This window comes from Lissotriton helveticus, chromosome 1_1 (genome assembly GCF_964261635.1).
Source record: "Lissotriton helveticus chromosome 1_1, aLisHel1.1, whole genome shotgun sequence".
In the NCBI taxonomy this organism is placed as follows: Eukaryota; Metazoa; Chordata; class Amphibia; order Caudata; family Salamandridae; genus Lissotriton; species Lissotriton helveticus.
In genome coordinates, this window is record NC_136057.1 from 1,391,460,521 (window position 1) to 1,391,485,420 (window position 24,900).

Consider the following 24,900-nt stretch of genomic DNA (forward strand, 5'->3'; position numbering starts at 1 on the left):
TTATGCATAATAGCAACCCAGGCCACCCAAAGGGTGCACATAACAACTGACTTGCCTCTTAGTTCACTACTGGCCTTGTTGCCAGGGTGGGGGGTAGCATGAATGTTTCTAAATTCATGTTTGAAAACAATCACTTAATAAAAATACTTCTCAATTCACTGATATAAGCTTAAATAAAGTGAAACAGCTCTGCATGTTAATGAAACAAACTTCTCGAATTTTGGAATTACTTTATATTAGTGTTACTCGTTTGCTGCAATATATCTTTAAAAACGAAGGTATCCCTAAAGTTAGGCAATGCAGGACGCCCTGGTTTCTTCCTTTAACTTCAATTAACCTTTAAATAAATACTTATCTATTTATATATTGGTTTAATTGTTATTGCGGAGTCCAGTAAAAAGCAGCCCAGTGCTGCTGTTGAGCAGGGACAGCATTTAAAGGACAGGAGGGCCGTATGCGACACCTGGGCCGTACTTTGAGTATTACTGCTCTAATACATGTGGTTGTATATGCTACCATGTTTAATTAATGTTAATACAAACATTTTATTAAAAGTAATAACTTTTTCAAACAGGGTTCGATGTGCGATGCCTCCCTTCTATCTAGATCTCAGGGCAATGGGTGAACTTAGAGATGGCAAAGTGCACTCCTGCGCTCATTCAAATGGTGGTGACAACACTACTTACTGTGAACCCCGCTGAGGGGCCCAAAAGGTCTGCATTATACCAGACCTTACACTTGTCACTGAAAGATTGGTCTGACGCCAGAGGTCCCCGCATTATCACTATCATGAACCTATGGTAGAGATACTCCAGAGGTACACCGCTGCACCTGTAATTACCCTTTGGAGTCAGTCAATAGTTCTGCCGGGCGCTGTCCTTGCAGTAGCATCAGAATGCCTCAGTTTAAATATAGTTGGAGGAGGGAATGTGTTGTAGTACCCGACCTGGAGTAAGCAGTTTATTTTATTTTTTTATTTTTATTTTTTAGTGATTTATAGAGCGCCTGGTGGCCCGGAGGCATCCCCGCGCTGTGAGAACTTGTGATGGCCAGGGGGGGGAAGGAGGGCCTATTTGGGAAACAGGAGGGTTTTTAATTTTTTGCGGAAAAGAAGGTGGCAGAGTTCCAGCCGCAGGCTCCGTGGGAGCGAGTTCCAGCCTGAGGATGCTTTCACTGTAAAGCGTCGACCGCCAGTGCGGACCTTCCTAAATTTTGGAACATTTGCCAAACGCTCATTGTCCGAGCGCAGGAGTCTAGGGGCTTTGTAGGGAGTGACCATGTCGCTCAGGATCGAAGGGCCTAGGCCATTGAGGAGTTTGTGGGCGATACACATGGCCTTAAATTCTATCCTCTGACGCATTGGAAGCCAATGAAGGGCCTTGTCACCCAGCTACGGTGATATAGGCCAGTTGGTGAGAACCCACATTCAAAAATATTGACATAACAGTGTGTGGAGAACTTATAAAAGTTTTGCTGGAAGGAGAAGGCAATAGCTGACTTAATGGGTCCAAATGGCCCTGGGGCGATTGAACAAGCACAAGGAACCACATTGAATAGGCTATCCATACCATACACCTGCTTGAAGAGATGGGTCTTTACATTTTATAAAGTCAGGTTATTATCTCTGTTGCAGTGGTAGGGCGTTCCAATGAGTTGAGCCCTTTGTGTGGCGGGACCTTCTAGCAAATGTCTTGTATTTTGTTGGCCCCTGTTATAGTCAATGACTGTTGGTAAACCATAGACTTTTGGGTGCAATATAAGGTACAAACAGCTTGGCAAGGTAGAGCTGCGAGCGGCTATGTTATGCTTTGCGTTGAGACAGAGGGTTTGGCATGGGATTGTTCTTTTACAAGGAACCAATGGAGGGATTTCAGTATACGTGTAATGTGATCATGTCTTCAATCTGAAGAGGAGATGCAGGCCATGATTCTGGGCCATTTGATGTCTTTATTGGGGAGACTAGTATATAATTATGAACTCTACAAAAAAAAAATATTTTAATTTGAGCAAACGAGAAACCCTACACCATGCTCCCAGTCCTTTGCAGGCCACATGTACTGGTGCAGGCCTTTTAGGTAAGGGCTGTTTCTGCCCAGCAGTGGAAACTCCTGAAGAGTGTTTCTTAACTGAATTTGGCCCACAGTCTGTGCTAGCGGCAGTTTCTGCGGTCGTGTTCACCATTGTCTATCCCTCAGATGTGTTGCAGCCACTTGAGCTCCACTGCTTCCCAGGGCTTGTTCATTTTTCTGCTTCCCACCTCCACAGTAGATAGGGCTTCCAGCTTCTCTGTTCCTGACTTCTCATCATGGTGACGGTTCCCAGAGCAGTGGAGCTTCACCAGACAGTAGTCATGCTCTTCCCCCTCCTGAGGAGTCAGAAAGGTGGGGCAATGCTGCTTAATTGGGGTTTGCTTTAGCTGCTGGGGGGTGTATAGGGGGAGTCAGTCAGCAGCAGATATCTTCAGAGAGGTCGAGCGGGAAGGAGGTGGCGTGGTGGCCGCACTTTCAACTCTCTAGTTTTGCCATACCTTGGGTGACATGAAAGGGATTGCTCGGTAGTAAAGAGCATGTAGGCGGCACATCAAACCAAAACTAATTTGCTATTTGCCTGTTATCAGCAATTTTTTCCGATCTTGTTATTGTGCCAGAAGTGGTGAGATACAGCGTTTACATGGTGAATACCAGCCAGTTCCACGTTTATTACTGTCTTCCCTGACCAGGCAGTAGCGTCTGGAAATCTGTAGTTCTTTTTGGAAACAGCTCAAACCTATCAGTTACAGGCCACCATCTTTAACAATCATGCACATCAGGTCTCTACACTCTTGAAGAACCAGGATCTGAGTTTGCATTCCCTAAATGCTAATGCAATAGATTCTAAGTTGGCATCAACAATGATCAATGGGGAGTTCTACAAATCAACTTTTATACCATCTTTAAACCAACCTGCTCTCAACTCGTTTTCTGGCGACATGGGAAAAATGAAAACGCAGTCTCACAGAGACCACGAAAAATCACGTAAGTTCATGACAACAGAACAGGCCAAACCTTAACCATCACTTCTACCTATGATTTGAACAGTTTTAGTTGTAGTATTCTCACACACACCACAGGACCAACAGTCTCTGCCTGTGTCCCTTCTTCTACGATTTGAACCTGCAATAAAATATAAAACCAATTTGCAGGGAGAACCAGTGACCATATCAGAAGAACAACATAAGGACCAACATAGTAAATGCTCAAGCCGTGACTGCTGTGAGTCAGCACTCACAGAAGTCTCACAAAACGTGCTAAGAACACAGAACAAACACATCAATCAAACCCCAAGTTGATCTCCCTTTGTAAAAAGTCGTCCTGAGGACACCTGTAGCAGAAATATACAACACCCTTCATGATCAACTCTTACTTGCTGACAATTCACAAAGCCACCCCATTTATGGGTATGGGGAAGCAGGCTTCAATAACGTCAGCAAGCCTCACCATAAATTTACCATTGATGGATAGTTCTCTAGATCAGTGTTTGCCAAACTGTGGGCAGTGACCCACTGGTGAGTTATATGCCGATTTTGATGGGGCGCGAAAGCAAAAGCAATACAAAAAGAGTCCTTTAAATTCTGCATTTATCTTGTTACAACAGCGGTCAAATGTCAAGCTATGACTTATGACTCATTGCAGCGTTTTTTAACATGGGGATTGGTGTTTACAAACTCCTCCCACTTTGCAGTAAAGTGAATTATGTAACAGTCCTGCTGGTGTACAGAGAGTCTGAAAGGAAAGGCTGTAGGATATAATTGTTTGTAACACAACAAAATGTAAATGAACTGTGCTAATTGAGCGGTTAGGAAAGCAGAAATAAAGCACATTTTTGGTAATTCTGAAGTGTGATGGAAAAAAAGATTTTAATAGAATTAAATCACTTTACTTGGTTAATCACAAATGATAAATATTCACTGAAACCTGATTTCCACACATTATCATTTGATCCTATTAAAATCTTTTTTTCCATCACACTTCAGAATTACCCAAAAATGTGCTTCATTTCTGGTTTCCTAACCCCCTGAATTTGCACAGTTCATTTACATTTTGTTGTGTTACAAAAATATTCACTGAAACCTGATTTCCACACATTATCATTTGTGCAATATAGTTTTAGTAGTAACAGTGCCTACCTGCACATTCAGTGGCCATTTCAATCGAAAATGTGCTGTTTATAAATTACATTGCATTACCAAACAATCCTTTAGTCTAATTAATAAATCGCCCGCATCATGTCCATGAAAGCTAGTTCGGTCCCGACAGTTTGTCATTCTAAAAATTGGGTTGTGGTTCGGAAAAGTCTGGGAAGTGCTGCTCTAGACTATGCCGTCCAGCTAAACAAACTCGTCGGCCTCTCAAAATCCAACCCGTCAGCGGAGCAAACACAAAAACTGCTTTCGCCTTTCCCAAATAATGCCTTCTGTCAAACTTCCAACCCATTATGAGAAGAAATCATTTCCCCAGCATAGCCAGTGCTAACAGCCCTGGGAGCCATCAGTAGTACCTTAACCCGAATGTCTGGCACGTTAAGAAGTGTGGCTCAATGGTTAGAGCGGCAGACCCTGATGCAGAGGTCTGGCCCGGGACCAGGGTTCAATTCCCGCCTCGGCGGGTCTCGGGCTCAATTTCCTCGGACCTGATAATTCTCGCCTTGGTCCCTATTCTAATCATGGGTCCCACTCTGCAACTCTGGGCAATAGCTGGCTTAATCTCCACAACGGCCCCAACAGCACTGGGATGCCTGGCTTCACTTTGGGGGTGCCCAGGAGTGTGCATTTCACAGGGAAAAGCCAGGAAGGGTTCCACAGCGGGATGCGTACAGCGCCAAGACACCTCAGGGTATAAGTGCGCTATACAAGTACGAATTCATTTCAATTCATTTCATTAATCATTCAATCCAATTACTTTTCGAACAATTATCTTTACTAAAAACTATAAACTTTGATCTGAAATCAATACAGCTGACATCGAACTACTGGTAAATACGAGAGTAGTCTCTCAAATCTTTCCCATATAGATGACATTATCAACCTTCTTCAATTGCTGCTATGGAAAATTAACAATAATCAATTTGTCATTAAGAGAGCCCTGGTTCTCAGCAATGCATGACTACTGCCAAAGCCGTAGCTGACTCAAGTTCTATTGTGTATTCATGTACTTTAGCTTCCCAGGCACTACCATGAATGGAATCCAGTTAAACCAGACTCCCATCTACACTCACGACAAAACTCCAAGGCCTAAGATCGAAACGAACAAGTCTAGTCCCCACGAATTAACTGACAACTCAAAAAAACAAACAACCAATGGGTGCATTCCGACCCTACCCCAGCAAGAGAGAACTAAAGATGGTGAGAAGTTTGAATAAAAATACCACAGTAAAACTAAAGCAACAGCTAAGGACTGGTCAACATCAATTAGCCATGCTACTAGTAATCACAAACATTACCCTATATTTACCCAAACATACCAATGTATTCACCATCCACGTGTAAATAAACAAACTGAGCTTATATTGCATAGCTCCAACATCATCCATGAAAAAAAGCCAAAACGCAGTTGCAAAAGACCAAAAAAGCTAGTTGTTAAATCGCGCCATACACAATGATTAAGCCATCTGGCTCTATGGTCACCTATAGTTAAATCACTGCAAAAGAATTAAAAACTCCAGTCAACTCAGTTGGAATTAACACATACACAAGCAATGTGGATACTACAACGTTTACTCCTGACTTTGCAAAAAGCATAACAGACGGTGTGGCTCTTCTATTATGATCGCTATCTAATATACATTGTAACCACTTACCATTGTCTAATTACAAAGAGACTCCAAAGTCATACAAGACCAATGAGTCAGACCAGTCTTTAACAAAGACAATACTAACCCCCCTTCTAAAGTTTAACAGGCACTGCAACATCATCAGCACTATTGTCACTATCAAGAATGCAAGATAATTATAAAACGAATACATCAGCCCCACACAAGGATAACCTTGAAATCACTAAACTGGACTTTTCATCCAACATATAAGTTGGGAGTAATCATGACATTGTAACCTGTCAAAACACTAAAACTCCTCGCTTTTTTTTCAAATTCAAGGACACTAATTTAAGTGCCCTAGTAAGTGTACAATTTGTATACTACAACAGCGTTCAAAGCCAAATTAAAAAAAACAACATGTGTAGCTGAATCTATATTTTAAAAAAATCTGGGCGATCCTATTTTTTCTTCCTATTTTTACTTAATCATGTTATTGTTCAATTGGATGGATTTTGTTACTTTTATTGATGTTGTTTCTTTTGTTATCCTTTAATAAATCAAACTTTAAAAAAAGAAAAATCTGGGCAAGATGGGCTTATTTGGAGGCACGAAACAATGTTCTGCAGGTGGAAAAATCCAAATATCGACATATTTTAAAGGGAAACGCTCAAAAACAGAATCCTTCAATATTCCACCATTCAAGAACACCCATTTTAAGTGTTGCGATTATCTCATTGTCCTGCAAAACCTGATAGTAACCTCCAACAGGCTTCAGACAGGAGACCGCCACATTTTGATGTCACCAGCACCAGCCAAACCGAGAATAATCACCTTAGATCTCTCACACCATTCCTAACATTCAGTACCCCTCAAGCAGAATGGCACCCAATACGTTTCTAATATGCTGACTGAATATTGCGGGAATCGAGAGACCTGCATCTTCCATTGACAGCAAAGTAGTTGCTTATTTTACAAAAACGATATAATCTGTCTTCAGGAATCTTGGAAGACTTCACCTTTCTCGTTGTTAAACTTTACGCCCTTTGAAACACTGAAAACAAGATTATGTTCAGCAGGCCAAGTGGTGGTCTAATTATTCGAATAAACAACAATCTCAATATGAAATTTACGAGCTTAGGTCCAACTGCAAGAAAATCCTATTAGTTCAACTAGAAGATAGAAATAAATACAACTTCCTATTGTAAATGTTTATTTTCTCCCCTCGCTAACTAAGAAATGGCGAATATCGATCAATACTCGACCTCAAAAGAAATTATTGAAAAATATCATAATTTCTTCATAATCTTGACAGGTTATTTCAACCTACCCCAGCTATTCAAACCTGAAAACCTCTTACTATCAGAGGACTCCCCAGATGCAGAGTGCAGTATTCATCCATCACTGTCATCAAATAACAACAAAAAGCCAAAGAATATTGATTGACATACACTAAACCGACTACATTTGAGTTGGGCCTCAACCATGGGGTTACCCAGAACCTCCCTTTCAACCCCCTTTTTCCAGGTCCACACAGGATGTTTTTTTTTAGGATAGGGCCCTAGAAGATCCAAAGGCAGAAGAAGGATATCCCAGTGAGTACACTTGAGTTCCCCAATGGTGCCACAACAAACCAGGAATATGACCAGAGAACCAATTCCGACACAGTCAACCAGACGCTAAGCCAACTGATTGTCAACCTTAATAATTGTTACCTTACAGAAGAGGAATTGGCTGCCCTCAACAAAGGACTCAGCTTTGCACCTTCGATGAATTTACTATCAAGAATTTTCTCAGTTCTTTAGGAAAGTTAGACTGAGGATTTTCTTTGATCATTCCCCAGATAGTGACACACATGAGATTGAGCTCAACACCGGCCTCATGAAGCAATCCTATTTTAACCCTCCTTCACATATGCTACCTCCAGAGGGCTGAACCAGTGCCGGCTCTAGGGCACTGTGTCTGGTGCCACAACACTGGGCGCTGACTTCCAGTGGGGGCACCATGTTTCCAAGTATATTAGGTTTCAAAAGCACCTACTGCCACGTTCCTAGCCTACAGCAATTTTCATACAACAAAAAATGTCAAGATAACTCTAGTGGTTAATGTTGTTCCAGGAGAGAGATCGGAGTTTTGGCTAGTGGAAGTTTTAACTAATCGTAAGGTAGCACAGAGGGTTAATATGCCTTCTGCAAAGAACATGTACTACGCAGATCACAAAGTGCATATCAATAGGTCAGTGGGTTATAGCTTTTGTCAGAGAGATCATTTTGTTACTTGCAGTTTATAAATTAAAATCCTAATATAGAACAGTTAGCTATTACATGCCATTAAAGAGATGCATGCAAACTGCAAGATTTAGATTAGAGTATTATGGGCCAGATGTGGGTAATCGTGAAATACCGATTCCTTAATACCGAATTTTACCGATTCGGTATTAAGGAATCGGTATATCCGATGTACGTAAAGATTCGGTGAAAATTATAGGTAAAAAAAATTACCGAAACCCCAATACAGAATCGTAAATACCGAATCCCAATACCGAATTGGTAAATACCGATTCAGTAATTTAAAAATTCGGTAATTGTGGAATCAGCCAATCCTGTGCATCCCAATTACCTCCCAAACAGGAAGTGGCACACCCAGGCAGCTGCACTGAACCTGGAGCTGACTGCGAGACAGGGAACAGAGCAGAGAAGCCAGGAGCAACACAGCCTCTTTTTGCAACCAAAACCAAGCAAAATGGCAAACCAGGAGAGGGAGAAGCAGGGAGCAGATAGGAAAAGAAAGCAGATATTTAGCGAGATGGAGCTGGAGGTCCTCATTTAAGATGTCACCAAGGACCATGACAAGTTGTTTGGCAAGTAGTCCCTGCATGTGCCAGAATCACAAAAAAGACAGATCTGGCTTGCTATTCAGAACAAGATCAATGCCATCGGAGTCACCCAGCGCTCCATTGAGGATCTTAAAAAAAGATGGTATGATCTGAGGAAGACTGCTAAGGCGAGGATGGCAGAGAGGCAGAAGCAGGCCAGCAAAACTGTTGGAGGTAGGAGCACAGCACCTGCCCTGGAGTTCCTGGTTGAGTCCACCCTCCAGCCGGAGAGTGTGAGTGGGGTTGGCTACGCGGACAGCTCTGCCAGAGCTGCCAACAAAGAAGGTAAGATGCATGCACAGCATGCTGTGCACCCCCCACCCCACCCCCAATCCCCAGAGAGGCATAGGGACTCCCACTCCAGTACATGTTTTACTCATAACCTGCAATGCATTATGTGAGATGTAGTTAAAAGTTACACGTCGTAACACATGTTCAGAACAGTCAGTCCAGTAAACCCAAAGGCAAGTAAGAGAAATTAGCAAGCAGAGGACAGTCAGTGTGATCGGCAGACATTATGTTTATTACAATGCAAATGCTGTCAGATAAGTGAGCATATCTACATTCTGTCTTCACAGGCGAGACATCTCGCAGTACAGCAGAGGGGAGTAGAGGGAAGGCACCCAGGCCGGAGAGGAGACAAGAGGAGGAGGACCAGTGCAGGGCACACAACCCCACCACCACCACCACCACCATCAACGCCACCACCATCACCACAGGTACCTTCAACGCCACCATTACCATCGCCACAATCAACGCCACCACCACCGTCAGGCAGGAGGCATGCAGTAGCCACCCTCCAGCAGATGGGGGTGTCCGAGGAGGACAGCAATGGGGGCCAACAGTCGACAGTGGCTGAGGACGGCAACAGGGCAAGACCACAGTCCCCAACAGAGCGTGCCCACACATCTTCCAGACGCCGCAGTGCAAGGGCAGCCAGTCCTCACATCCAGGGCAAATATGACAGTGTGTTTGCTGGGCTTGAAGGCAACATGCTGAAGGTCCAGCGCCTGCAAGGGAGAGCGATCAGGTCAGTGCAGTGGGAAATGGCACACATGATGCTCACATGCATCGCATTGAAAAGGACATCAGTGCCATGAACACCACCATGGCTGAGGGCATGAGTGACGTGGCGGCGGCTGTGAGGCAGATCTGCAGCAATTTGGAGGATGACCGTCTGTCTAGGCGCAGGGAGAGGCAGAAACTGGATAATTACACCAAGGACAAATTCGGTATTACAGATTTTTGGTACATCGCATTACTGAATTTTTACCGATTTCCTATTTACCGATTTGGTATTTTGGAGTTTCGGTGTCGGCCGATCGGTAAATAAGGAATCGGTAACTGATTTCCCTTTAACTTAACAATTCGTTATTACCGATGGCATTCGGTAATACCTACATCGCACATGGCTAAATACCGGTCGGTAACGCTGAAATTTACAGAATTTCGGCTTTACCTGAAACTTACAGAAATTTACCGAATTTCGGCTTTACTGACTGGTATTTAGCCGCCTACATCTAGCCCTATGTTTTTTCCCCAGCTTTAATTCCCCAGAGTTAATTTGCGTTGAAATAAATTCATATTATTAAAGAGAACCCTCAACCATGGTGTTACTTTGTAAATTCTGAGTTTGTGCTTCTTCAAACCAAGGACCAAGCCCTCTTAAACTATTCTGCGTGTCAGTATGGGTGACATGTGGCTCCTACACCTTGTAGACCTCTGTCTTTTGTAACATTTCCTATACACTGATTTACAGACATATGACTGATTGTCTGTGTGTGATATAAAGTGCAATGTCAGCCTACACTGGTACGAGAGACGCTATAAAACTATTTAAATGCATCTGAGAGAGAGTGGTTATGGAGACTTGAGGGTTACTGCTAAAGGGTGGTAGTGAGAGAATCCATAATGAAGGAATCATTGGGGGGGGGCGCCAACAAACATTGTTGCACCAGGCGCCACCAGCGCTGAAGCCCGCCACAGTCTTAACGTTTGAAAATACTGTACTTAAGATTTTGATAAATTGAAGAAAGGCGTGAGTAGAACCTTTCATAACATTTCAAATTGTGGAAAAGCAATTGTTTCGAAATTGGGCTCTGACCCCCACAATTAACAATAAATGAGATAAAGGGGGTGCTATTGTCATTCTTGAATTAGTGGCATATCAGGCTGGATGTCTTTGACAGCTTCAAAATACTGGTAATTACCTGCCCATAAGGGAGGTGTGCGAAATTGCCATCTTTCTTGCATTGGCATGCCCCCACTTTTTGCTGAATTGCTGATGTGCTTTGGCTGAGTGTGCCCTGGGCTCCTGCCAACCAGGTTCCCAGGGCCTGTGTACCTTCCCTAAAACTGTGTTGAAACCAAAACCCAATTGGCACCTCTGGCCACCTGTCAGCCCCTAGTAAATGGTACCCTAGGTACCCTGGGCCTGGTGACCAGAGGAGACCCCTAAGGGCTGCAGCACTTATTGTGCCCACTTAGGGGCCCTGTACCCTGGCACCTACACACTGCCTTCGCAGGCTGAGTGTCTAAGTACAGAATCAAACAGAGAGTCTACATGGCACGCCATGCCCACCAACCCACTGCCCTGGCATACATCAGCCACTCTTCTAGCTGGGTGCCCTATGCCAGTGGTGTGGGCACAGGGTCATGAGCCCTGTGCCCCTACAGTACCCAGGGCCATTCCTGGGGACTGTAAGTGCAGTGATGCCATTAAGAGTATATGTTCTTGATGGCGGCCTTCCCGGGCTGCGAGCTGCAAGCTGCGAGGACATACCGGACTCGTCGCCTCTGGAGGATCGCTTGCTGGATGGGCCACTGCAGTCTAAGGCGATCTCCTTAACTTATAAAACACTGAGTAATAATTTGCCAGATACATTTGGAAAGCTCAAGGAGCAATGGGAGAAAGACCTTGGACCGATCGACGAGGAGGATTGGCGACTGGCTCTTATGTCACCCAGGAGAGCGGCCATCATGCTTTGATTCAGACTAATATAACTTAGGATTTTGCACCGCTCCTACCTGACAGGGTTCACGCTGGCCAAAATAGGGTCTAGGCAAGATGACTTATGTTTGAAGGCTGCAGGCAGCGAGCTACTTTTTATCATACACTATGGGAATGCCCGCTGCTGCGGGATCTTTGGGAGAGGGCCACGAATCATATGCAGTCTGCACTAGGGAAGGCAGTGACCCTGACGCCCAACTCGGTTTGCTCAACATATGGGAGGACACAGACCTGACTGAAATTGAACAACAATTGGTGACGCTGGGCTACACATTAGTAAAAAGGGAACTGGCTAGGGGATGGGGGAGAGTGGCACCGCCTACTGTGCCGGTGTGGCTGAAAGAGCTCGACAGGTGCATGCTAGCGGAGAAAGAAGTCTTTATATCTAGTGGATGTCGAAGAAATGGGATAAAAAATGGCAGAGGTGTAACACTCACAGGGGGGATATCTGTGTATCGCCTATGGTGGAACTTGACATGCGAAGAAATATGGATAGAGATGTAACTGTGTAATGTAACGTTTTCCCAATTTCCGTAGCATATGTGGTGATTAATGACCCCTGCAGTTATTATGTGTAATAACTGTATACTTGTCTACCATGTCTCACTATGGAGAAGCGTGGCTCAATGATCAGAGCGGCAGACCCTGATGCAGAGATCTGGCCCGGGACCAGGGTTCAATTCCCGCCTTGGCGGCTGTTGGACTCATTTCCCCGGACCTGATAATTCTCGCCTCGGTGCCTAGTCTAATCATTGGTCCCACTTTGTGACTCTGGGCAATAGCTTGCTTAATCTCCACAACGACCCAAGCAGCGCTTGGATGCCTGGCTTCACCTTGGGGGTGCCCAGGAGTGGACATTTCACAGGAAAGCCAGGATGGGTTCCACAGCGGTATGAATACAGCGCTACGAGACCTCTGGGTAGAAGTGTGCTATATAAATACAAACACACATTTAATATCAATAAAAACAATTTAAAAAAAATAAAAGAGTATATGGTGCTGAGAGGTTGTCATTACGAACTCCACAGCACCATAATGGCTACACTGAAGACTGACATGTTTGATATCAAACTTCTCAGCACATTAAACCCACACTGATGCCAGTATGGGATTTAATGTAAAATGCACTACAGAGGGCATCTTAGAGATGCCCCCTGAAACCTAACCTACAATCCACGTCTTGTCTGAGAGGCTGCCTAGGCTGCCACACAGCAGACATGTTGCTGGAGCCCTGGGTGGAGAGCCCTCGCTCTCCTGGGCCTGCAACAATGCACATTCTGGGACGAGGTGCCAAGCCTCCTCCCACAGGATGGGCAGGGGAAGCTTCAAAGGCATTCCACTTTTGTGAGCTACTCCAGACCATTTGCTGTATTCAGCAACTGGCCCCCACCCGTTCTGACCGACACTCTGGCGGGAAGACTGGCGGGAACCCCTACGTCAGGAAGGGGGGTTCGTTGTTTATTATTACATCGGGCACCAACGAGTCAGGATAACCTCTTACGGCGCTCCGTCTGAACAACCTCTAAAGAGCTACAATTAGGCTCTTACCCTACTGGTCCTGACAAAAGCCTCTAGAGGTCCCAAGAGGCTGAAACATGTTGAGCATGGTAACCACGATCACCAGAGTGATAGACCAGTAACTGGGTCTACACACGCACAACTTTGTTTTTAGTTACCTCATACCTAAGAATAAACCACACAAGACTTGATTTTAGGAATTTTATTTCACTTTTTTCAGCACAAGCACGGCCTCTTTTATGTCTAGCCACTACTGTCAACCCTGTTGGTCTTCCTCCATGTGGAGGTCAGCATACCTAACAAAGGAAAAGACCCAATCTAATGCTGTTACGGTACACAAAGGCGGAGAATCAACGTATACCTCCCAACGCATGTGTCCGTATATGAGGGTTTTTTACAACGATGGTCTGCCACGTTAATTAAGACCCTGGTGACACATGACAAGTGGTCCACTCTCCCCCTACTTGATCGTGATCCCAAGATACAGAATTTGTCCACCTTAACGAAAATTCACAAAGCCCAACAACCTCCTCCAAGCAGACCAATTGTGTCTGTGATTGATTCTTTGCTGGAATCTTTATCCCAATTTACAGACTTCTTTTTGAGACCGTTAGTCCTTAAAAGGTCATCCTGCTTGCAGGACACGAAACATGTCCTTTCGTTTTTGACAATTGTCCCTTTTGATTTCCAAGAGGATGTTGGGATGAGTTTAGAGGCTGAGTCTCTTTATGCTTGTATTCCACAAGACATACTTTGAATTCTGTAGAGACACTGCTGAGGGAAGACCTGCCAACTTCCAGTACTTCAATTTAATTTATTATGAGTTGTGTTCATCTAGACATAAAATACACTTTTTTCAGTTCCAGGACCAATTGTATTTCCAGGTATCTAGGACCTCAATGGGCAGTACTTTTGACCCTCAGCTGGGCGAACCTGTACATGCATTTTATTGTATGTACTTTCATTTATTTGTCAGATTACCTTTACTAAGGTCACCTCAAACTTTGGAAATGTTACATTGATGTCATGCTTGTCAAATGGACTGGTGAAATGGAGTTCATTTCCACCTTTCTTCAGTGTCTGAATAGCAGAAATACCTTCTTAAAGTTCACATGTGACTACAGCAGAGAACGGTTTCCTTTCTTTGACCTTCTTCTAAATCCCAAAGATGGGCGAATACAATCTGAACTGTATAGGAAATCATTCACATAGAATTCTCTGTTGCACATGACAGTTATCGTTCCAGGTCCCTACGGGATAATTTACCAGTGAATCAATGCCTTAGGATTAGGAGAAACTGTTTGGAGGTGAAGAATTACAACAAGCATTCATCACCCTTAGATGACAATTAACAGAAAGGAAATATCCCACACATTTAATTTGAAGAGCAGCCAAGAGGGCCAACAATAATAACCAAGATGCCTTTTTAGTGGACCATCGACCTACAAATGAACAAATAATCCGTGTGAGCACCTTTTTCAGTTTTTCCACGATTGTTCAGAAATTGATTCGGAAGAATTCGAAGATAATGAACATGGGCTCTTTTGAGTTAGCACCTCCCCGGTTTGCTTTTCAACAAGGCCTCTATCCGAAGGATCAGCTCGTGCACAAAAGACCATTATGGAAGAAATTGAATAACCAGGATACGTTGTGGTCTTATGACCAAAGTGAATGGTCATTTTCCAAGGGGTCTTGTTTGGTGTGCCAGTTCACTAAGCTGGCAACAGAAGTAGAGTTGGGTTTTGACACCCCATGAGAACTCAAGTAATACAGAAATTGCAATAGTAGTGGCTTGGTTTACATGTTCATGTGTCCCTCTGGATTGCGTTATAATGGCCTGACTACGGGTAAAATCATGGTCAGGATCTCTGAGCATCTCAATAAGATTAGGTGCCAATGTAACAATACCAAACTAAACTGCCATTTTCTAGACAAGGGCCACAACAATCATTACTTTTTTGGGGTAGAGATCCATAAACCAGAGTGAACAAAACTTCCTACATAATTTGGAAAAATGATGGTTTATAGACTTGCAACCCATATTAGTGTTCTTAATGATGACATTACCTGGAACACTTTGATGTAATCTCTGTATTCAAGAACTGCTCGTTGACAAAAACAAATTATATATGACTTGTTTTTTCAGTCATCTGTTTGAGCTTTCCCTGCTTGTGGCTTTTGAATGCCAAGGAGTTTGTAGTATTCTAGATTCTGAGCATTTCTCAGCACATAAGTCATTGAAATTAGACGATAGCCAGTAGCAGTGGACTGTCTTTTATGTCTTCCTTGCTCTGTTGGTTTATTTAGCCATATTGTTCTGACCATCCTAAGTTAGAGGACTAAACTCTCTGGGCGCTTGAGGGGAATACTAGATTACCCTCATTTCGTTTTTTATTTTACAGTGTTGGTTTTTTGTCCACGCCTCACTTTGGAATAGATCTTTGAAATTTATATGGATTAATTCCTCTTATTCATTATGGCTTATTATTCCCATCTCCTCATCTCCATGAGTGAATAATTTTGTCATTTGATGAAAAATAGAAGAATTATTCTCTATGTGGGATCTAAACCTTAAATATATGTGCAATATTGAAATACTGTATTATGTATAAAAACCAAACCAAAAAAACAAAGGATGAATGACAGTATGAATGCATGATAGGGCCATTTCGTTATATAGTAATGAACAATCATCAGTTTTTAAATGAATTGTATATAGATTGAAACATGTAAACTTATATATTATTTTTCCTATTGATTCAATAAATTTATCAATAGCTATCCGTTATTTTGGTTTTGTTATTTGTATTTTAGATGTCTCTATTGTGATCAAGATATTTAAAGATATAGTTATCTAAGCATTTTGTGCACAATTGCTTTACAATCCCTAGCTTAGGCACTGCATTGAGTATCAGGGGAACCCCCTATACATATAAAACAATTGTTTACTTCTTTTTAGAACATTCACAATCTGTTAACTTTGCACCTATCTAGTCTGAGCTGTCCTACTTGTAGCAGACATGACAATACTTTGTTGGTGTGACTTCTAGTGTACAATCAAAACGTTTTTTGAGCCTGGAAGTATTGGATTGTTTTCCGATGCCTTTTCCATTATGTTTAGAACTAGTGCTTTGTTTTCGAGGCTTTTTACATAGCCTTTGGCGTTGTAGGGCATTTTTACGCCTTCACATCAGTCCGATTGTTTTTCTAATTATGATTTACAGCCCTGTCATTCTCCATCCTTAACTGGCAAGTTGAGTCTAGTAAATTTGACTAGTGCTGGTAAGCAGTACAGGTGTATGCGGCATCACTTTTGAGTGTCTGGTGTGAACCGTGAGGATATTGATAGTACACCTTTGCAGGATTAGGGGTGGCACTTGCATATTTATTGTGCAATTTATGTGATAAAGCACTGAGAAATACAGACGCACTCTACTATAATTGCGCTCTGTTTCAGTCAGTCAGTCAGTCAAAATACACTTTATTCGATTTGATTAAAATCATAAAAGCCAATAAAAACACAATAATATATACAGATTAGAAAGAATACATACAGATCTTCAATTTTAGCTACACATTAAACAGTCATAAATAGCAGGACATATATATCAACAATCAATAATCATGTTATCATGTTACAGCATTACCCTTGTTGAGCCTTGATTTGATTCTAAATGCTGCAACTAAGAAGCTAGACACAGAATATGTAATAAAAATATTGCCTAAAGACTGTAAATATAACAGGGCAGGCCTGACTTGTATAAATCCACCGTCTTTTAAAACGGGTAGTAAATATTTAATTCTTGGCTCCCTAAATGTACTACAAAACATCATAAAGTGCAACGTGTCCTGATTGGAAAAATCGTAACATTTACATGGGGCTCCTAATTCCGGCGTGCTCCATTGCTGGAAGCAGCCCAACACATAAGGAATTTGATTAAATCTAAATTTAATTAGGAGGTGTCTATGTAAGGGTTTAGTAACAACGGTGAGGTAGGGCTCTAAGGATGGGGAGGTTAACAGCATGTAATGAGCTCTTACTGATGTTTTTGTCAGCTCTAGTTCCTCCCGGGCAGCCTTACATTCCATTTTATATCCTCAACCCTGATAGAGGATGGCAAATTAAATAATCCTGGGCGACCTAGTTTTTCAAAAGCTAGTCGAACATATTCTAACCAAGGGATTTTCTTCCTGTGATCAAGACACATAACGTCCTCCAGGATAGCATGGTTGAGAGATAGTTCCTCATTGAGCCATAACTTCAACCAGCACGTTAGGGGAGCCAGTCTCAACTTGTCAGAGATGTAATCCAGACCCAGCTCTGCGTGCATTGAAAAAGTAGGGGTAGATTGGGGGACAGAGAGAAGTTGTCGGAGAAATTTGTTTTCTGCCCTTTGTAGAAGATCATGGGACAAGTACCCCCATAAAGGTGCGCCATATGTAGCCATTGCGACGCATTTTGCGTTGTATATTTTTAAAAGAGCCTCCATGGGTCTTGCTCCCAACCTGTTCACAAACCCCACAAGAGCTGTAGCGGCTCTAGTCATGGCCAGCTTTTTTAGCTTTATCTGTGGACCCCAGGTGCCCTTCTCATCGAAAGTAACGCCCAAATAAGGGAACAATGTTACTCGGGACACAACCTCTCCCTTGCAGTGCAATGGAATAGTTTTAAACTTCTTTCGGGTTACCACCATTGTGTGGGACTTCTTGGTGTTAATTTTAAGGTTTAGCTGGTCCATAAAGTTACGCTCTGTTATAATGTGCTCTGTTATAATATGCTAATGGTTTTTATGGCTTCTTGGTTATTTTTACAGATGCTGGCAACTATGACTAAAACCATATTGATAATGGTTCAGCGTTTGCACTAATTTACTGACGTATATTTTGAATTTTTACACTTTACCTACAGAGTGATATGTTCCAAAGATGTGGTCCTGAAGAATGCTAGACACCTCGTTGTAGGGTTATTATTAGTGGCAGAAACATGTTGACCTTAGTAACTCGTTTCGGGTAAATCAAATTCTTCTGTTTGTTTTCAATTTGCTCCTCAGGGACATGCAATACAATTGGGTTGTGGTCCACAGATAGGCATTTTTAATCCCTGGTTCACATTCCCATTTCTTTCACTACACTCTGTTCACTCCCACCAACACAATTCAGCTCACATTGGAGTAACCTCTGTTATAGTGTGCATAGTAGCTCCTCTCCTGTTAGTCTGGAATAGCTGTAGATCACTCCACTACCAAATGTGCCAGTGGCAACAGGATGAACCCGATGATGAAGCATGCCACCTAAGATTGTGTGAGGGTTTTCATCCTTAAAGCACTTTACTCTTAGGGACTATTACTTGGAAACACTATTGTGGGTTTTTTGTTCTAGACAGTCATTTCATGTCTTTTTTTGTGTGTTCCCTAACTCAAATCAACCTAACAGATTTTGGTCTGTGGTCGGTTACGGTACAAACACACATAAACCAACGAACAATTACTTCATTTCGTTTTAGATATAAAAACCCCATGTCAATGACCTTTATTTAAGCAATACTACGCAAACTACTTACAAAGTGTCATATTCAAATATATCATTACCCATAATTGAAGAAAAAATTGCCTGCTTCATTAATAATGTCAAACATTTTGGGCGCCTGGTCCCAACGGCTTGCCCATTTCATGAAACACGACCCCATACTTTGCTTTGCTCTTTTTCTTTAGTATTTTTCCAACATTCTCTTCTTCAGAATCATACCTCTTTCATGAAAAGGATCCATTATCCATCCAGTACACATAAAATGTTTGAAAAACAACCCAAAAAATTACTGACTTATCACTCGTCGGGAATACAACAGAAATACATTTGCAAAATACTTGAGCCCAGATTTATCATACTTTCACGCAGCGCAACGCAGCAAGCCACATTGCGGTGCTGCCTGAAAGGGAAAGGGCAGGAATGTGCCATATTTAACATTATATGGGGCATTCCTGACCTTTTCTGCACTGGTGCACAATGTGCTGCTGCCTTAGCCACAGCAGGAAACCTTGAGTCATGGTGCAAGGGTGCCTGTGTTGTAGGCAGAATTGTTTTGTGCAGGAAGGGACACCTTCCTGCACAAAAACAATCTTAAGAAGCATTTTCCTCTTTCTATTTGTGCTGCAAAATGTGCCCTGCACATTGCATCACTCGTTAATGCTAGTTTGCATTACTCCAGATTTATCAAGCCATGTAGGGCTAGGTAAGACGGCCTTGCGTGGCTTGATAAATATGACTTTTAATGTTGCACCGCTCATGGCGCCCTCGCGTGGCTCAATGGCGACGCAACACTATGATAAATATGGGCCTTGGTATGCAGATTAGATGCATGGGCAAAGGAAAAGAAGTTATTACGCCTAAAGCAAACAGGCTTTTGAATTGGCTGCTCGACAACCAACAACACTGGAGCCTTAACAATGTTAGCACACAAGGTTTCAACAGTTAACTAAGACTACATGTCTGTTTCATTGAGAACAGCAATGTGTTTCATCAAATAAACCGTTATAGCTTATGGAACATACTAAGGGGCATATTTACGAGCCCCAGTGCGTCACTCATGCACCATACAACGTGGTGCAAGAGAGACGCAACTCAAAAAAGAGATTTATGGGGGCGTGGCCAAGGCGGCAAACATGGCGGACGCAGCCTAAGAGAGCTCCGTCCCGCCGACGAATTATCCGACATAAATCCTGAGTCTCCCCAACCCTGAGACGTCTCACCATCTGTATATTGGTGTCGGAGGTGGCGGGGAAGCCTCAACGGCGATTTGCGGGACCTCGGTCGCCCGCGGCACGGCGATCCGAGACCTCCGGTGAAGTGGCATACCTGACCTGCGGAAGCCGGGACCTCGAGCCCGAGTGCATCCGGGCGGAAGTGCGACGTGACCGGGCCCGGCGGGGAGCAGAAGACGGAACCCTACGCTGGACGCGTGGAGGCCCGCAGTGAGTAAGTCAGGCTGTCCGGAGGACACGGAGCACCCGCTGTCGCTGCTGCCACACCCGGGAGCTGGAGGCTGTGTGGACTGCGGGCCGGGGGAGTGCGGGAGGGGCCGGGTCGGCCTCGTTCGGCGGTCGTGTCGGACCGCGGGGGTGACAGCTGTGCCGCGATCGTTTCGGGGGCAGCGTCCTGAGTCTTCCCCCCCCCGGCCCACCTGCGGGTCGTGGACGGAGGTGGCGGCGCTCGCTGCAACGAGCGTGAATTTACTATACTGCACCCGGCTGGGCCCGAACCTGGGTGCCTCGCACACGTGGCGCTTGGGAGCAGAATCCTACGCCCTGGATAAAAATATGCTGGCAGTGACGCCGAGGGCCCGGTGACTGAGGCGGATGATCCGGCGCAGACCAGGGACTGCCTACGCATCTTGAGGCCCCCGAGGTATTGAAGAAGGGCGACAGTGCCCCCAGAGTAGCACCTGGACAAAGCCGAGACGCACCTGCCCCCCACATCGGGCATGAAGTAACTGATTGTGGCAAGTTCTGAGGGGGGCACAGTGTCATTGGGGCGGAGAGTGGCGGCGCCATTGGCGACAATGCAGGCAGATCTGGGAGCGAGCGACATCCTCCCCAACGGCGCATAAAGCGGGATACGCCCAGTAACGGCTCTGCGACTAGGGAGATTGGGGCGACCGACCAGCAGTCCACGCAGTGCCCTAAACCCTGTGCATATTATCAGTGGCAACCATGACGAGGGGCGGCAACAGTGGAGGCACCTCGAAACAAGGCACGATTGATAAATTTACTGGGCCGACTGGAGGAGCTGGGGCGTCCGGAGGCACTCAAGTAACTGGCCTGGACAACGCGGCCCTCATGGCAGTGATAACACAATCCAGATACATGCTGGATGCGAAAATAGGGGCAGTTGGCGCCGATATTACATTGCTGCGTCAAGATTTGCGTAACGCCGTGGCCCGCATCACCGAGACTGAGACCAGAATTACAGGAGTGGAGGACGATGTGGTGACACTGAAGAAGAAGGTGGCCAACATGGAAGGGATTCAAAAGGGACTTGCACTGCGAGCGGAGGACGCGGAAGGACGGGCTCGACGAAACAACCTGCGCTTCGTGGGATTTCCGGAGGGCTGTGAGAAGGGAGACATGGAAGCCTTTCTGACCCAATGGTTAGAGGGGTGGCTCCCTCCGGAGTCCCTTTTGCGCTGTTTTATCATTGAACGCGCGCACCGTGCACTGACCCAGAAGCCGCCGGAGGGAGCTCGTCCGCAACCAGTGATAGCCAGACTCCTTAATTATCATGACCGCGACACAATCCTGCGACAAGCGCGAGTGAAGGAACCTTTGATGTTTGAAAATCACAAAATCCTAATATTCCCAGACTACACCAGACTAGTCCAGCAACAATGTCAATCCTTCACTGCGGCTAAGGCGCGGTTGAGAGACCTCAATATCCAATATGCTTTGCTCTATCCGGCCCGCCTGCGTGTGGTCTACCAGTCCCGGACTCAATTCTTTAATACTCCGGAGGAAGTCTTTGCCTGGACAGACGAATCAGAGTCAACACCCCTCCGAGTCGGGACTCGGATTCATCATCCACGGTGGGACCCCCGAGGAAGTCCCGGCGATCGCGAAGCAGGAGTAACTGGAGGTCACGCACCAAGAAGGACCCTCCTCCCAGCGATGGTGCGGCGGAGGCGACCGTACCTGCAGATTCTCAGGATCCGGATGCATGAGACCCGAAGACACTTAGCAGGCAGCGGACAAAGCCCTAAAGAGGGATCGGAGGCTGGCGCCCGTCCCTTGGACAGTGGTACTTTCTCTCTTTGCGAACTATTTATTGCGACATTAGAGACATCAGTAGTTGAGTAACCCTGAGACGTGGGTTGGGGGACGAAGGCGGGAGGGTGGTCATAACCCCTCGGTTCAGGGGAGTTTGTTTAGCGGGGGTGTGCTGGGACTTTTGTGGGTAGTTCATGGGGATCCATTGGAATAGTGGGTCTCTCACCTCCCGTTGGGAGTCGGAGATAATCTATACTGCGACAGGTACTTCAATGTTACTGAGGTATAGGGTGGGGGGAGGTGGGGCAGTTGAAGGGGTGATTGGGAACGGGGTGGGGGATGGGGGGTTTGTTGGGTGTGTGTTGCAGGGGGTTAGGAGAGGGTGGGAAGCGTTAATCTGCACAGTGTACTTTCGGGTCCTATTGAAGCGAGATGTGTGTGTGTGGCCTCCGATGCTCGGGCCATTAAATTTTCAATTCATGAATGGCGGTTGAAACCTCCGAATCAGGCCTACAGAGGGCATCTATGCGTGTTGTGAGCTGGAATGTAAGAGGGATGCTGGATTGGATAAAGAGAGGGGCAGTCCTGCGTCAGGGTAAGAGGGGCGGGGCTGACGTTCTGCTGCTACAAGAGACTCACCTTATGGGTTCCAAGACCCTTAGTTTACAGCGATATGGCTTTCAGCAAGTGTTTCATGCTGGATTTGTGAGGGGATCTCGAGGGGTAGCCATTCTGGTTCATCGCAGGCTGTCCTATACCCATGAGACTTAGTGGGTTGATGCGCAGGGCAGATATGTCTTCGTGCAGGGCAAGATAGGTACTGAGCCGATAGTCTTCGGGAGTGTGTACGCCCCGCCCCCGCTACAAGGTGCCCTTATAGAAAAATTATTTGGTGTGTGGGCCGAGATGCTAGATGTGATGGCAGTGATAGGCAGGGATTGGAATGATGTGATGAATTCACGGATGAACCGTCACAGACTAGGGGTGGAGGTGCCATCGGATACACCCACTAAATTGAATGGCATGGTGAGAGGGATGGGGTGGGTGGACACATGGCGACACCAGCACACCCAACAACGTGATTACACATATGTCTCAGCAGTGCATAAGTCCTTCTCTAGAATCGACTACTTATTTGTCCCCCATGCCTGGGTGGGAAGGGTGAATGCCACGACGATACTGCCGCGTGGCCTGTCGGACCACTCCCCGGTGGTGGTGGATCTACTTCTCGATAGGAGACGGCAGCCGTTTAGATGGCGCCTCTCCACGTGGCATTTGCAACAAGAAAACTATCAGTCCCACATGAGGGAGGCTATTGCCCACTACTGGAGCGATAATGATACCTCAGATACAGATGACACGACCCTCTGGGAGGCACTGAAGCCCACGCTTCGTGGGGTGGACATTGCTTGGTGTGCGGCTGCCCGCAAGACACGCAGGGAAGACATAGTGAGAGCGGCGGACAGAGTCGGTGACCAGGAAAAAAGATGCCACGCCAGCGGGGGTGAGGAAGACGTAGGACAACTCCTACTGTCACAGCAGCTGTATGCCTCCTTGCTGTTAGATGAGGCTCGACAGCTGTGGTTAGCGACTCAGAGTAGGATATACCAGTGGGGCGATAAATCCAGCTCAATGCTATACAGGCTCTGCCAGAGCACTTTTCACACGCAGTCCCTACCGTGCCTTCGGGATGAGCTGGGGGCGCCCATGACGGCCCCGACGGACCTAGCAGCCAGCTTTGCACGGTATTATGAGGCCCAATACGCCCCCCAGGAACTCATATCGGCAGAAGACATTGACAAATTCCTGGCTGATCTTCCGCCACAGTCAATTTCGGACGAAGGGCGGGCTCGCCTTGAGCTCCCTTTGTCGATGGATGAGCTGGATACAGCACTCGGGGAACTGAACGTGGGCAAGGCCCCCGGACCCAATGGGTTCCCTTGCGAATTTTACAAAAAATGTCACCTCCAATTGGGCATGTACTATGGCAGGGCATTAGAGGCAGCCAGGGAGTGTGGCCGTCTTCCGAGGGATTGGCACCACGCCGAAATAGTGGTCTTTTGCAAACCGGGGAGGCCCCCAGATAAACCCGAGTCCTATTGACCAATATCATTATTGAATACTGAAGCGAAAATACTGGCGAAAGCGCTGGCCAATCGCCTCCTCCCATACATTACTGATCTTGTCCACCCGGACCAAGCCGGGTTCATTCCCCGTAGAGCAACAAGACACAATATTAGGCGCGCATAGGTGGTAGTGGAGGCAGCCCGGGCGGCAGGGATTCCTGCGGCTCTTCTGCTGGCCGATATCGATAAGGCCTTTGACTCGGTAAGTTGGGTCTACCCCCGTGCGCTTCTGTCCCGCCTGAATCTGGGGCCCCGCTTCTTGTCTTACCTACAACTACTATTACAGATCTCACGGCATCAGTGAGAGTGGCTGGGGCAGTGTCTGATTCCTTCCCTATAGGTCGGGGCACCAGGGAAGGATGCCCCGAATCGCCATATCTATTTGCTCTGGCTATGGAGCCGCTGGCGGCGTGGCTCCGAATGTTCGCACAGATGCGGGGCATCGAGTGGAGAGCGGGACCCTCTGATAGAATTGCACTCTATGCTGCCGATGTCCTCCTTTTTCTCACGGATCTGAACAGATCGGGGCCTCGACATCATGCAAATTTTTGGAGAGGTGTCGGGCCTTCACCTGAACAAGCGTAAGTCAGTGCTATGGGTGCTGGGGGAGCGCCGTAGCCTGGGGTCCTGGGCGGCGTCGTTGCAGGCAGCGACAGGAGGCTTCAAATACTTGGGGGTGTTCCTTACGGATCTGCATGGGGTCTCCTGGACACGCAATGTTGTACCGGTGTGGGAGCGTATCCGGTCGAACATGACTACATGGTCCCGCATGCCCCTGAACGTATACGGCCGCTCGGCCATATTCAAAATGGTGGCCCTCCCACGCCT